The sequence below is a fragment of the Mixophyes fleayi genome, chromosome 4 (genome assembly GCF_038048845.1).
Source record: "Mixophyes fleayi isolate aMixFle1 chromosome 4, aMixFle1.hap1, whole genome shotgun sequence".
In the NCBI taxonomy this organism is placed as follows: Eukaryota; Metazoa; Chordata; class Amphibia; order Anura; family Limnodynastidae; genus Mixophyes; species Mixophyes fleayi.
The window spans coordinates 284,705,142-284,721,976 of NC_134405.1; the positions used below are offsets into that span (position 1 = coordinate 284,705,142).

The following is a 16,835-nucleotide window of genomic DNA, read 5'->3' on the forward strand; positions in this document are numbered from 1 at the left end:
GTTATTCTCATAGTTTGAGATGTTCGGTACCACCGCCTTTTTTTCACAAACAGTAAGATTCCTGGAACCATTCCAATTTTGTTTTGTTTTTAGTTGGCTGAGGGCTTGACTCATCATATGAAATTTAATGTATGACCTGGGTGAAGTAAACTACTGATACAAGCCGCCCACCACTTAACTCAAATGCAGCACAGTTCTTTGCAAAGCTCTAACAAAAAAACAAATATAGGGTATAACCTCAGAATACATAAGCATTCATGTTATCAATAATTGCTTATGGTTTAGACTTCAACTACGCCATTACTTTTACCATTTGTTTTTTTTAGTGTTCTACTTTGTCTACTTTATTAAATTCACCACAAAAAAAAAAAATTCTTTCATGGAATCCGTCATTGACTGTTGTCCCCGCCCCTTTTTAAACATCTATTATTGTCTCTTGGGAGTGTGTAGGAAGTAATTTCTATACCCCTGGTGGCTTCACACTAGCAAACCTGGAGGTAAAGGCAGTGATTCTACTTCAAGTAGGTGACACGTGATGACGTTTCCAAGATGGCAGTTTTTGGAATGCGATGCTATCCATTTTTCATTTCTGGTAAGTTTATGCAGTTTTTAGAAATAAAACAAGTACAAGTTTTATATCTAAAATATACTTTTCAAAATATTATAACTTTTTTTTTTTACTATTAGCTTCATTTACCACAAATTAATAATGAGCAAATTTCTGTAGTACAACTTTCCATACTGTTTTCTATATGCTCAGAGATATTGACTGTGTATTATATTGTTTTTAATCTTTGAAAGGGGTCTAGATGTCATCCTTTGGATAAAAATTTATTTGAAGTTTAATTTATAATACACGTATTTTGTATACACTCTTTACTTTTATATGAATTAACCTGAGCCTATTTTAGTCATCACTGATATGGAACTTTATAAAGTGGAATTCATTCATGACAGTATGTGTATATATGTGTATAGCCTTTCAGCTTTCATTATTCTTATGGGCACACATACCATTTGGATAGGAGCAGGTATACTAGTGTATTAACAAAACCCACATTACATTCCTTTAGCCCATTAACACATAGCACAAAATGATGATTTTAAATACACTTAATGCTACTAAGTTATGATATACAGAGTACAAATATCCCTATATATGAAACATTTCTATAATGTACTGTTATGTATGCTGTCTTTTGGGAATTGTTGTTTTTTTATTAACCCATATACTACGTACAATTTACACTGCATCTATGTTTAGACTATTATCTGGATGACTTTGACATGCGCAAGGTGATGTCATTATGTGGGCAGTGAGAAAGGAGGGCGCAGCCAGGATCAGATCTTACAGGTAATGATATTTGCCCCTATATTATTCTTACCCAACCTTTATCAAGTTTAAGACTGTACATCATATTTTATAGGACAAATGCTACTCATCTTTGAATGGGTTAATGCAGGGCACAACATGCACTACTTGAAAAAGTATTTCAATCCTTTATATTAATTGTATGGTTAGGAGACGCAATACTCTGGAATGCAGACAGTATTTTATAAGATTCGTTTTGGTGCACATTAAATGATTGTAGTTATTATAAGACAGTTTCTTCCCCTTCACATAGATACCACACAAATTGATGATTTTCCACCTAATTCATGAACATGTTCAGGGAGCAAAACATATTCATAATTATTGTACTATCTATCAATGTGTCACACATGGCTTCCTGGAGGCATTTCTCAATAGTACTGATAGTTATCTGTTTACAATAAATAGACCTGCCAGCAGAATAGAGTAAAGCCTGTTATTCTTGTTTTGCCTTTGCAATCATTATACATGCAGTATACATATGTAAAGGACATATAGAGGAATTTGACAGATAATGATTGACACTTTGGAGACCATTCTGTAGATGATAACTTGATTTACACATAACTAGCGCTATTACATATGCTGCGGTCTTATAGAGGATCCGCTGTTATGTACACAGTACACAAATACATGTATGAAAGCATAGAGCTGTAGTACATTTTTCAGCAGAAAACTTTTGCAACACTTTATTACTTTGCTTTGTTATAACACTGATTTAATATAGTTTATGTTTCTTTTTACTCCAGTATTTTAAGCATCAAAACACTTACTTTCTGTGGTGTGGTCTCTCTGGAAAATAGTTTCTAAATTCCTAGGGACAGTTCCGTGTTTTGCAGACTGACATACTACACAATATCACTTCACTTGTTATGCATGTTAGTTAGAAAATAAACTGCATGCTGTTATTTCAGTCATTGGGACCATAGAACTATTTTTGACCATATGTTAGTTTTGACTCTAGAAGTTCTCTCAGAATGACTACACTACAAACTGTAATGTCACATCCTGTTTTACACTATGTACTGGCATGATTCAGAAACAACTGAATCATGTTTACATATATAATGGCACAGAGAGAATATTTATTTTTTAATTGTGATTGTTCTGTGCCTTTTTTCTGCACAAACTCTCTTTAGGCATGCACTGGAATGTGCTAGTCTTAGAAGGTTGGGTTTTACCAGAACATCAGCATTAGAAATGGAAAAGTCTTTACTGAATATTTTCATTCTCTTGGATCACCAATTAGAATTGATTATCAAAATTGTTAGCACAAAACTTCTATTTAGATGAATGTGTCTATCTGTGACATTCTCTGTTACCATGGTCCACCACTGAATATGCTGTCTACCCCATTTATAGATCTGTAATTATCAGGCACAAGGAGAGAGCAGTTTGGGCAGGGTAAACCCCTTGCCAGCAGTAGCAGTATTTCATCTTCAGCTCTTGTGTGTGCTGAGTGCAGTCTGAGATACTGCGCAATTGGTGCTGGGCATGTACCTACTCTATCCATTCCTCATTATTACAGAGAGCAGAGCATGATTGGCAGGGGTGGACCCCATCAATATTGTGATATGAATCCCATACATGTGTTTCTCTTTTACAGAGTGAAAACCTGCTGTTCACTGAGGTGACAGGTTGATCCCTCACTCTGTCCTGCTAAAGAAGTGGAGTTATCTACTGATTTCCTTAGTAATTCCCACCATGACCATACCATTACTGGTAAGTGTTTGCCACTTTGCTGCTGTTGTCAGAAGAAGAAGAAAATACACGGTGTTAAATCCACTGCCAGATGTCCATAGTTACTAGCAGAACAGAAGACCAGGGTGGTGATGATTGTATAAAGAAGAGGGAAACCTTTCTATCAGTTTGCACTACTTCCATTGTGTTGGCTGGTGCAGATGATCCATCTCATTCCAGCAGGTCTAGATCTGCTGCATAGTTCTTCTTTGTTTCAATTTCTAGGAAACATCTGAAACCTGCAGATAGAAGAGGTGCAACTGTGCTGTAACAGTGCTGTAATCAGCTGGAGGACCAGTTGCGTCTTCATCCATTTGTGGAGGCAAAATATTATGGACCTTTGGAGGGCAGTAAGCAAATGTGGCCTCCGGGGGGCTAGGTGGCTGTGCTAATGGGAAATTAAGAGCTATGTGTCCCAAGCCATCTCCCCAGCAATGCAAAGGTCTTTGAACGGTAGTATGGTTAAGTATTGTGAGATATCATGCACCAATGTTAACCTAGAGCTGGAAATGGCAAACTTCTACTGTCTCTGTAATGCTCTTATTTCCTCTTTACATCATGTCTGGAAAACTGAATGCTGTTATGATGTGTTGTTGTTTGTTATATATAGGTTTCCAATATAGTAAACCATCTATTGTTTTAGTTTGTGTGGCGGAAGGGGTTGTGATTTTGTTTGTGTTGAAATGCAAGCACTATGAATTGTTATTTATGATACATTATTTATTTAAATATGTAATAATTTTAAGGATTTTAGGTAATGATAAAAAAAATGCTATGGTTGGTTTGTTTATAATAACAGTGGGCCTGCCACAAATATATCCACAAAGATGAACATTGTCAGTGGGCAATAGTAGCAGCAGTGGACTATCCACAGAGCTAACATGCATAGAGGAACAATTATCAATTCTAAAACCACGATATGTCTATGCGATATGGAATTTATTAACTGCATACATTTCACTGCATTTCTGACTTGCCAAAGAAGTGTGTTATATGTTCTAATGACATTGTGCTCAATAGCTTTCTTGTTTCACCAGTGGTAATACACAAAGAAGATATGCTGTGTAAGTTAGTATGATCTTGCTTCGTGGTAGAGTCAGTGTTGGTCCCATAGTTGGGATAGAATACCAAAATAACTACCCTCATAAATACCTACATTTATCATACCAATTATTAAAGGGGTTGTCCCTTAAAATAGTTATCCGTCTGCAAAAAACTTCAGTGTCAGAAAACAGTGGACAATCTTGGCTAAAAGGAGCACATAGCTTTTTGTGAGGTAGTCATGTGACAATTTTCCTGGTCCACATCCAATCCTGTTTCTGCTGTGTGTCTGACATGTCTCTTGTGCAGATCACTTTACAATACAGTGATCTATTTTTCTCCACTGGGTGATTCAATTCCTTTAATAACTAGTTTCCATGCTAGCTTACCATGAAGCAATTTGGAACTAATTTGAAGCATTTCCCAGTTATCTGATTGGTGGGTTATTCCAGGTTGTCCAGTTGTTTGGGGGACAGACTGAATTGATTGTTTTGGTAAGTTTTGGTAAGTCATACATTTATTTCTACTGCTTACCACTGACAACAGGTCAAGACATGAAGATCAGAACTGAGGTCTTTGCTCTTTGGAGAGGGTGAATTAAAGTCCCCATTTGGAGTTTCGTTTTTGATTTATATTTAATAAAGATTTTTTTTAAATGAGACTGCGTACATAGTATATGTATTTTGTACAATTAATCTAAACTTTACCTTACTTCAATATTATGACCTAGTTTTGCCACTACTTTGCTTTCTTTTGATACTCAGGTCTCCAGAGCCAAGGAGCATCTTAAGAAACAGGATTGACATTAGTAACCATATTTAAAACCACATTGTTAGACTCCTATTTACAGCCACAATTGTCCATCTAATCGGCTGGTTATTATTATCATGCAGAAGGTCACAGCAACAGAGGACTGAATCCATCCAGTCCTCTTTAATAGAATGTTGCAAGCTGAAAACCACTAGAGCACCCAGGGGCAGGTACTGAGGATGTCCAGGGTCATTGGACCCCGACCCCAGATCTCCTTGTGAAGCATCCTCTACAAGATGCACAGTGTGGGTATGTCTGTTCTTTTCTTTATTTCCCTACATTTCTGTTTCTTTGTATTTTTTTTTTCAATCTAGCAAAGCCTTTCTATTTCTTTCTCCCTTTCTACTTTCCCTTTTTATCTTCTTTTTCTATCTCCCTTTTTCTCTTCTTTCTATTTCTCTAGTTTTCCATTTCTCTCTTTTTCTTTTCTTTTTGTCTTTTTCTTTGATTTGTTCCTTTTATGTTTTTATCACTATTCTTTCTTTCATTACGAAGGGGGCACAGGGAGTAACAAAGTGGATGCATACAATGGGGTAACAGAGCTTGTATAATGAACCAGTGGTTGAGGAGGAGGAAAGGGGGCATTTTGCCAAATTCACCTTAGAAGCCATGATAGACACATCTCCTTAGTGATAGATAGCAGCTGAACATAAAAAGCATTGTCCCTCTGCACTCACCAAAGATATTATTATTATTGCTATTATAGCTCATACTTGCCAACTTTGATTTTGTGAGCCCTGGGAGATCCCAGAGGGCGCTGCAAATCGCGTCATTTGATCCCACTCCCACGACAAAATCAACATCTTGTCACGGAGAGGGGGCCAAAATGATGTGATTCACCGTAAAACCCCGTCATTGAGGGTCCCATCCTGCCCACTTCGCTAGGAAGTGGGCAGGATGCGGGAGAATTGCCTGTTCTTCCGGGAGTCCGGAAGACCTACCTGGATTTCGGGAGTCTCCCGGACATTCCGGGACAGTTGGCAAGTATGTAATAGCTACTTCAAGCTGTGAAAGCACAGAGCACTAGTCTCACACATTGCAATAATGAAACTAATAAAAATCAAAATAAAAACGATGATAAAAAGGATGATATATTTAATGAGAGCAAAGGATCAATGTCTTTTTGTTTGTACATTGTGATCACACCCATCTTGAACCACAGATTTCATTTAATTTATTTACATTCATAAAATACTTGTGCTAGAGTACAATACTTTCTTGCAGATGAAAATGGCCTGTAGGAGCAGACAGCATATATACATACATGAGTAAATATCTTAACAAAATATTAGTATTCAGTCACTGTGTATTTAAGGTTTAGTAACTCTTTAAAGTATAAAAACAGTATATTGAATTAAAAGCAATATCAGTGTTGGACTTTGTTTCATAGCAGAAAATGTATTGTTTACATGTCAGCCGTTAAATCATCTCAACAAAAATAGGTATTGTATTGACATTTCAAATCCACTAATTCAAATACTGCATTTTTCAAAACTGTTTTTCCCCTGTGCTGATTTATTTAGTTTCTCTCAGCACGTGTGTAGGAAACGCCCTGTGCAAAATCATAGTTCAAAACAATTTTACCAAATAGATATGCGTTTATACATGTTTGAGAATAAACCTAATACACAAATGCCAAATATGTGAAAAATATTGGAACAATAACAAGTATTGCTAAAGGTCAAGCAGATCACTACAGAGTAGAGTCCTGATAAATTGTTAACTTCTGCATCCTTAAAACACAGTTCAAACACATGCTTCTGTGGGCATCACGTATGACCCTCCATGACCATGGATGTCTGCAAATGTTCAAAGGGAAACTAATTTGAGTTTGATAGTAGTTTAGACTATGTGGGTAAATATAATTACAAAATAAATTCTATGACAATACAACTAATGAAACAAAAATGGAAGAAAACAGAGGGATCTATTTGTAAAATACAGCATTTTATGCCCTGTAATTTACATTTCTTATTGAAAATATCAGTTCAGTCCAGCAGGGACTAGCTTAATACAGCAGCAAAATACTTTTTCCTGGTCCTCCCCTGCCTACCTATACTGTGCATGTGCAGCTACAAATTCATGTATGCGCAAATTACAGAGTTTAAAGTAGAGGTGCTCGGGTTTTCGGGAAAACCGAGCCCACTCGAACTTTGCAGATCCGAGTACAGAGCCGAGACAGCTCTGAACTGAAAATGAGGCAAAACGTCATCTATGCCCTCGCCAACTCCACTGCGCCCTACATCTCCACCCTCCTCTCTATTCACACTCCATCCCGCCCTCTCCGTTCTGCCTCTGATCGTCGCCTCTCTTCCCCCCTTATTACCTCCTCCCACGCGCGTATCCAAGACTTCGCCCGCGCTGCCCCCCCTCCACTGGAACAAGCTCCCTCCCTCCATCAAAACTTCCCCTAATCTGTCCAGTTTTAAACGGGCTTTAAAAACCCACCTTTTTCTTAAAGCCTTTCAGTCTCCCACTTAATTCCCTACCTTTTCTGCTGCCTCTACTCCTTCTTTCCCCTTCCCCGCCCCTGTCCCCCTATTCTCCCTCTCTCCCCTGCGTCTCTCTGTCTGTCCACCCCTTCCCTTAGATTGTACGCTCCTCTGAGCAAGGCCATCTCTCCTCCTGTTTCCACCACTTCTAACTCTGCTCTCCAGCTACTTTGCCCTCCTCCTCGAGGGCCCTCCTCCCCCCGTCCCCTCTGGGGGTCTCCCTGTCTTCCGCGCCCTCCTTCTTGGGCTCCGTTGTTTGCCGATCCTCCCTCCCCCTTTCCCCGCCCTCTCTAGCTGTGCATTGAGCTTACTGAGTTACTGTGCTTACTGTTTACTGTACTGTGCTGTCTCACCTTGTATTGTAATTCGTTTTGTCCCTGTACGGCGCCACGGACACCTTGTGGCGCCCTATAAATAAAAATTAATAATAATAATAAAATGCACCCCCAGATTTTGCGAGATTTGGATTCTATAAGTACCGCCCTCCACGGACATTTCACAGAGAGACACATAAGGGGTAGCACCATTCTTGGCAGTCTCCAGTGCAGTTGGCCAGCGTCATAGCTAAAACAGAAAGAGGAGGGGTGGCAGTGTTCTTGGCAGTCTCCAGTGACATTGTACTGTGTCATAGCTCACACTGAAACAGGAGGGAAGGCAGTGTTCTTCTTATCAGTCTCCAGTAACATTGCTCTTTGCCATTGCTCATATAGAAACAGGAGGGGTAACAGTGTTCTTGTCACTCTCCAGTCATATTGTTCTTGTCACTTTCCAGTGTCAGTGTCACTGGTCACACAGAAACAGGGGTAACAGTGTTCTTGTCATTCTCCAGTCACATTGCTCTGTGCCATCGATATGAATTCACATCAGTCCACAGAAGACCAGAAGAACCAAGCCGCTTGCTGGCACCCGTCATGATGATACTAATCCCTCGTCATCTGCTAAAGTCTATGTTCAAGTGCATAAGTCAGGGCTGGTTTTAAGTCAGGGAAACCAAAATGTAAAAAAAAGAAAAGAAAAAATCACCTCTCTAATAAATGTGAAAGTTTACTGTAGAAAAACATAAAATTGCCAACATGCCATGCTTTCCAAAATATTAACAAGCATGCCAGCATCAGCTAGCTCCTTTCTTTCAGCTAGATCCCAGCACCTGCAATCTACACTGTCATCTTCCTCAACCTCATCCTCACCCTCACCCTCATCAGTGTTTACATCATCCTCACACAATACTAATTCATCCCCGCTGGAATCCACCATTACAGAAGTCTCTGCACTTTGATGTACTTGCCGGTAATGGCCCTTCTCGTGAAATTTGTAGTTCATTTTAGGGCAGAGCTGTCACGATTTTTAGGCCCTAATTTTAGACCAGAAAAAAATGTCAAAATGTTGTGCTGACTCACCTGCATCCCCACTGGGTGTCTTGGGAAAGCTAAGTTTTCTTCTTGCAACAGTTGCCAAAGAAACTGAGGGAGGAGAAGTTGTCGTGTCATGTACCACTTGAGCTGTCAGCTTGCTGACCAGGAGCTCATTGCATCTCTTGTGATCTGAGTCAGTTGGAAAGAAAGAGAAGACATAGCTCGTAAACCTAGGATAATGCACAGTTGCCAAAATGTAGTGATCTGATTTGAGGATGTTGATAACTCTTCGATCATGGCGAAGCAATTAAAGTACTTGATCTACAAGTCTAACATAGTTAGCGGAATTGATTTGTTTAATCTCCATCTGCTATTCCAAAAGTCTAATTAGGGGAATCACTTGACTCAAGCTAACAGTGTCTGAACTTACTTCAAAGGTGACTACTTAGGTCATGGGTCATTAAGGCACGCATACTAAGCGCATCGTGCCATTGTTCTCAATGACACGTAAATCATCTCTGCATACTCCTGGAGTCAGCAAGGAACAGATCTCAAGATACATGTGCTGTTGACTATGGATGTAGGTTCACTCTGCAGTACAAGACCAGACACTGCAGGATGCGTACAATACGCATGTGGAATAAGAAATCTCAAAAGAACGCACAGAAAAAAAATATTAATCAATTAATGTTACCTGTTAAAAATATAGTCATTTATGATTAGAAATGGAAACTGTATAAAAAATGTTTTATATAATTTTTTTTTGAAAAACATTAGGGTTGGGCTGTCCTTAATGTCTACTGTACATAAAATACATACTTACAGTTGCTCCTGATTGTAGACACATGTTATACCTTGCACGCAATACTAACTCAGGATTTAGACTAGCCCCTTAGCTGGTGCAAGAGATACGGCAGAAAAACAAGAAACTTTAACACACGCAGAGCTTCATTCCGACACAGCTGCATCCGCGTGAGTTTGGCATGCCCGCATAGTGCATCGACTACTGACACACACCCTTTCCCCGCCCCGCTCACTCCCTGAAATCGTACACTGTCGTAACTGTCATTTGCGTTGGCATGCGCAGCGGACTTGCTTTCGTTGATGGCCGAGGGTCCTTGTTCTGGTTATGCGCAAAAGGGAATTGCATATGATACGCACAAAAAACAGAGATACATTCCTTAATGAATCAGGCCCTTAGAGTGGTTTCAGCATCTTGCACAACACGGAAAATATTCTCCACTGCACTGGACTAAAGTACATTCCCCCTCAAATTCTATTCTTCTTGCAGCTGCTGCAATCTCCTACATGCTGTTGCAGAATGCCGAAAATAACCTGAAATATTTCGGGACACAGGCAGCATCTCCTGCATGTCACTGTCATTTGTTAAAAAGCTCGGTACCACCAAGTTGATTGTGTGAGCAAAACAGAGAATGTGATGGAATGAGGATGATGTTGTTTCTGTAAGTCCTGCACCAGTGGAAGCAGTTCTTACCAGTGATAGCAAGAAGGCCATTGTCATGCCTGAGCATAAAACCAAACAATCCACCTCTTATATTTGAAAAGGAGGGAGAATGTATTTTAGTCCAGCACAGTGAATACTTGTTGTGCAAGGTGCTGAAACTATTCGAAGTAGTCACCTCTGAAGTGAGTTTAGACACTGTTAGCTTGAGTCAAGTGATTCTCCTAATTAGAATTTTGGAAATGCAGCTTGAGAAATTGAAGGAGGAGATGAAACAAAGCAATTACACTAAGTATGTCAGACTTGTAGATCAAGTACTTTAGTTGCTTCGCCAGGATCAAAAAATTATCAACATCTTGAATTAGGTTTCTGGGCTATGTCTTCTCTTTATTTCCAACTGTCCCAGATCATAAGAGATGCAATGAGCTCCTGGGGAGCAAGTTGACAGCTCAAGCTGTACATGACACAATGGCGCCTCCTCCTTCAGTTTCTCAGGCTACTGCAGCTATGAAAAAACTAAGCTTTTACAAGAGACCCAGGGGTGATACAGATGAGTCAGCAGAACATTTTGACATTCAGTCTGGTCTAAAATTGCCTAAAAATTGTGGCACCTCTGTCATAACTCCACCTGATCCTACTACCAACATCCAAAGTATGGTGGAGGATTATCTTAATGACAGCATAGAAATAGACACATCAGACAGTCATTTTACATACTGGGAGAAAAAAAATGCAATTTGGAGATCCATGTACAAATTCGCTTTGCAATACCTATGCTGCCAACCCTTCAGTGTGTACTCGGAAAGAGTTTAGTGTTATTGGGGTTAATAATAATATAGGAACAAAAAAGGAGCAAAATTATGTGATTTTAGCATATTTTAGCAACTTGTCAAAAAAATACAGATCCAAAACCAAAACACGCGAGGGCGGGTTTGCCAAAGTCAAAACCAACACACAAAGTTAATACGGAACCAAAACCAAAGCCAAAACACACAAGGGCAGTTTTGTCAAAACCAAAACACGAGGGTCAGTGAACATCTCTAGTTTAAAGTGCACAGCACTCATGGCTGGCTTACAGATGGGGCAGGCTGGACTGGGGGGCAGGGGGGCATCTGCCCCCCTGGCCGGTCTCGTAGTGGGCTACTATGGGCTGGGTCACTGGGCCACCTGCACTACTACTATAAAAGCACTGTCTGTTGTTCTCCTATTAAAAAATATACTTTACATACAACTTACGAACTGTTAGCACTTCTACTGCAAATCATAGAAGTCTCCCTTTTAGATTTTTTTCAATTTTGGATGTACAATATCTTACTATGTTATTCCAAAATGCTCCTCAAAGTAGTGATTTTGAGATAAAGAGGGACACACAATTTCTCCCTGCGTGGAGACAAAACATTTCATATAATGTTGATTAGAGAATATAGGTTGAGAACAGTGAATGGATGTAGTGATATTGGGCCTGATTCATTAAAGAAACTTAAGCAAAAATTGAGCAAGTTTTCTTACTCAAGTTTTCAGGACAAAACCATGTTGCAATGCAAGGGGTGCAAATTAAAGTATTATTTTGCACATAAGGAAAACACTGTCTGTTTTTTCATGTAGCACGCAAATACTTGCTTGCCTATTTGTATACTGAAATTTAAAGTTGATCTAGGACATGGCCTACTCCAAATATAAATGTGCCATCACATTTTAAATTTATCTCCCACTCCAATGCAACATGCTTTTGCCTTACTTACTTTTGCTTAACTTTCCTTAATGAATCAGGCCTATTGAGAGGGAAGGGAAAATATAAGTGTCAGAGAAACATGGGTGAGGTAGTTTACATTAATATTCACAATTTGTCCTGCCTCAACTATAGTGAACAATACTGCCTTAAACTCATGTTGAACAATAAAAAAAAAAATATTTTTAGAAAAAAAGCAAACGTTTTATAGTAATGTTATTCCAAATACAAAACATAAACTACTTCTCAAGAGTATTTGAACCTGATTATTATCAAAGTATGACAGATTATTGGAAAATCAAGGTCTTTGAAGTGTTTAATGTTGAATACAGCCTCAAAAGGGACCATTGAATAATTGTCGCCGGCTGTATGCCCAAGGGAAACCTATACTGAGAAATGTAATCACTAAACAATTTAAATGGTGCTTGACATGAAGGGGGAGCACTCTTTAGACCTTATTGTTTATAAAATATATGAACACAAAAGCTGAATATGTTTGGTGGTCCTGTAGTATTTAGACTTTGCTTTAGAAGTGTATTTTGTCTGAAGAAATGCGGCCAAGCAGGAGTGTGCTAGCAATCATTAACACTGTGAAAGGAGGGTGGCTTGTGTTTACACAACATTAGATGGATCCAAAGAAGACACATGTCACGGTTATCTAGCAGCCATTGGACAACTATAAATAAATACATGCTTTTCAGCCCTCAAGGAAGTTTTATTTTACAGCATTGTTGGCTACAGATAAAATGATAAACAACTACTTTTCCTGGAGCTGTGTTTACCCTAAAATAAAGGCACACTCCACCCTCATTATGACACCATTAAGACGTTACTGATACAGCAGGAGAAGCATGCCTACTATTAACTTTATAGGAGTTTGGAGCTATAGACAATCTTACTACAAAAATGAATTAAGATAAACATTTATTACCTCCAAAAATAACTTTCCACTATAATTAACAGAAACCCCAAAGCCAAGGTAGCAAATGGACAATGATGACACCTAACCCAACTACTTTTCTGCTTGCTTTGAAATGTCATATATCTCAATGGAGCTAGTACTTGGCATACTAGATCTTGACATTTCTCTTTGACTAAATTAGGATAATCTGCTTATGTTATGCAAAATTGGGCAACTTTCTTTGCAGGGCATCAATATACTTCTTAGCCAGTTTATTTATTTGGTGTTTGGTTCTAGTTTACTAAAATGTACAGTACATGGTTTAAGCTTGCTGTGCACTGCCAGCCATCCCATGTTTGGGACCTGATCTAAATGGCTGATTGATTGCTAATTATACTGTATTATAAAAGGCACTATGATCATATCTAAAAGCCATTTTCTGTTTATTTCAGCTATCATGTGCATTATTTGGCATTATGGAGGTATTTTAAGATATATCTAAATATTTGTTGATTACATTATTTTGTTCACCTACATCTCCATTGAGCAATTTTGTAAATCATATAAAAAAATTTAGAAATTCTATTGGCAGATCATTATGTTTTTTTATACTATATACCATACTTACCAACTTTAAGAGCCAGCTGTCCGGGAGGGGGTCCGTCGAGGGGGACGTGGCCTCGCGTGGTGCGCCGTTAGGCTCCGCTCCTCTCAATCTTAACCCATTTTAGCCAATCGCAGCAGGGGGTCGGGGCCACGGTGCCGCGTTTAGCCCCCCCCCGCCCCCCGCTATCTTCAACAGCGGCGACTTCAGGATCCGGGGTTTTTGCCTGCTCTCTCGGGAGCCCGGGAGAACTCCCAAAAATCCGGGTGTCTCCCGGACATTTCGGGAGTCTCCTGGACATTTCGGGAGTCTCCTGGACATTTCGGGAGAGTAGGCAACTATGCTATATACATCCACAAAACCATATTATATAGGCACGATCAAAGAAGAAAGCGCTATTAGAGGCCAATGCACAATCAGCTAATAAGAAGTGGATAGCTAATGATAGGGACTGTCATCATCATTAGTGATTAGTGTGTGTTTGCACAAGCCCTATACGGAAGAGATACAGCAATTGACAGGCATATCTGTGTCTATGTGCAGTTCTGTCTCAGTTTGCAATTATTTGAACATGTTCTTATTGTACTAAGCCTCCATTTGCATGCTACTTCCCTCCCCTGTTCCACCTGTCCAAGTGTAAGAGGGGCACAAGTACCAAATCTGCATACAAATGTATTTGTAAGCTTTTTTTTTATGGCCATGCGCAGTACAAGTTTTCATATTTTGTGCTTTATGAATTATTTGACTATTTATCATAATGTATAAAGCTAATAAATGACTATTGTACAGTATGCATTTCACTAAGCATACAAAGATGCATACCAGATCATATTTATTGTTGAGTTAACCAAAAGTAATTAATGACAAGTGAAACCATAAACTAAACGTCCTCAAATGCAGATTATAGGGTTAACGAATGGTACGTACCCTTTCGGGGTTAACTCCTCTCCAGTTTCCAGTCAGTAGAATTTGCTGGGAGGTTACTTCCTGCAGAGTATATATCCCCAAACAAGGCATGCTGGATCCTCTTTCCCTGCTGGAAATCAACTGGAGAAAATCGGACAGGCTTAGTATCTGCACTGCATTGCTTTCTGCCCGTCTGTCTTTCCTATCTACTCTGTCTCCCTTGCTTATTTGCTGTCCTTTCATTCCTTTTCTTCCCCTCTCTTTCCCTGGTTCTGCATTGTTCCAAGCTCCCCCTTCTCTTTCTCCGCCATTATCTCTTGCACCCCCCGCCATGCTCCGTCCTCGTAGTTCTGTGCTGCCCTCTTATCAGTTCTCTGATATTCCTGTTGTCCGCCATGGTCTCAAGGTCCCCCTCCCCACTCTGCCAGGAAGTGATGTAGTCGCCGCGACCCAGCCTCACAGTGTGCGGTGCAGGGACGTGAGCTCCGGACACCACCACCTCCACGTGAGTGTCCCGTCAAGCACTGCGCAGGCGTGGCGGTCCAGGGCTCCAGAGCATGCAGTGGCGCTGTCTGTCTCCGAAGCTGCTCTTAAGGCAGCCAGCAGATGCCGGGGAAGAGAGAGAATATCTCCATTTCGTCCCCGGACAGGCACCTCTGGCCATGCTGGACCACCAAAGCCTGACGCTGGCAGTGGTCCCACCGTCCCCCACATGCTGCAGCCCCACATGGGGAGCACAATGGGGATGAATTTGTAGGCGGGCAGTCAGTTGGGCTCAATGCCTGCCCCCCCTTTACCACAAGGTAATTTAGGCATCACGGCTAGTGCAGGAGGTTTCAGTACATTGACATCTCAAGGGGTTATTCCCTCTGCCCCACCAGCATCAATATTGGGGTATCCGCCATTGCAGTATAGTTTGGGGGATCACCCTCTCTCAGCTCGCCCTCCTCCGTATGCCCTATGGCTACCAACTCGCTGCTGCCAGGTTCCAGCCCTTTTTCCCTTCCTGGTTCACAGGATTCCATCTCCTTTCCCACCATACAACGCCAGCTCTCCAATCAGTTGGGGCTTGGCAGTCCTCTCCCCCCTCCCTACTGGCAGCAGAGTCAATTTCCCCCCTCTGATGTCCATCGCCACCCGACCCCCTCTATCCTCTAATAATGTGTTGTGGCCGGACCGTTCAGACTCTTGTTCGTTCCCCCAGCTGCATTTTCATATTGGTAGCACTCAGGGTCTTATAATCAGCAAGGGTCATCTCAATCTCAGGCGCAATGGTCTGCTCCTTACCCCCCTCCAAGTGGTTTGTTTCTGACAGTTCTACTCAGTCAACTGGTTTTTGGGACCTCAATGTTTCACAGAAGCTCCCTTTGCTTGTGGGAACGCAACCACACAGCATGCCTAGTCAATTATGACAATCCTCTGTGGCTGGCGGAGCAGTTAGTTTGCCTCCCATCCATCTTTCTCTGGTTAGACAACAACCCCTAGCGCATCCCTGCAGTTCCCCATTTTTAGGAATCAAGCTAATTCTGGTGTTTTGTCAGCACAACAAGTAAGCAGTACAAGGTCGACTGGGACTTCCCCGGGATTGAGCGGTGCAGCAGGGAAAGTGGAGCAGACGATGGGACAGCTCAACCCCGTACAATTGGCAATGGGAGCCAGCACATCAGCGTCCCAGGCGGCAGTGGATGGTGCGACAGCATCAACAGGTGAGCATGAAAGAAGTTCTTACGCACTTTCACAAACACACAGCCCAACATTTGCTTCAATTAGTGAGGGATCGTTGGATGATGACCAGGGCCCGCGTAAATTAATGAAGATTCTGCACGCTCTTTTCACTGAATCCAAAACTCAGCAGAAGGAAAGTCTAATACCCAGCAGGCCACTAGGGCGCAGCGCAGATGTGGTAAAATACTCATATACAGCTCTACTTACTGGACTGGACTGCTCGTGTATTAAGGATGGGTTGGGTTCGTATTAACAATCCTAAAAATTACCACTTAGAATGCAGACATTGATGCTTTAAATTAACATTGATGTAAGTTGCGCTGACGTCAAACTGAAGTGCCGAAGTCCTGTGTCTTCGGAATGACTGTCTGTCAAAATGCTGCTTCCATCGGAGATCTGGAGATTCAGTGTTCAGGTAAGTCTGCTTACATTGTATTCACTTTTGTCAGAATTCTGTTTATTTTTTTAGGACTAAAGACTGTCTTAATTTTCAGGATCGTTAATACGATTACCACCGTTAAGGATAGGATAAAGAAGGGTTTTTATGTTCACCTGTTCGAACTCACTGAGGGAGCTAAGAATTAGTTAGCGGCAGCCAAAGAAAAAGGATGTATGGGTGAGGATGCATACAAATCTTTCTCATGTTGGGTTTCAGGTTACTGTTCTTTTGCAGCTTCATACATTGAGTCCCGCCCGGACAC

At 40.7% G+C, this 16,835-nt stretch overlaps 1 long non-coding RNA gene across 2 annotated transcripts in view; it reads left to right on the plus strand.

Moving 5' to 3' along the window:
• The first annotated feature begins 221 nt into the window (after window positions 1-221).
• LOC142152806 (uncharacterized) overlaps window positions 222-16,835 on the plus strand; it is a 36,354-nt gene continuing 19,740 nt past the window's right edge. The window contains exons 1-2 of one of the 2 annotated variants that reach the window (XR_012691398.1): window positions 222-592; window positions 1,265-5,212. This is a non-coding gene — a long non-coding RNA (uncharacterized LOC142152806). The remainder of the gene's footprint in view (window positions 593-1,264; window positions 5,213-16,835) is intronic. The other variant, XR_012691397.1, reaches the window with a different exon arrangement.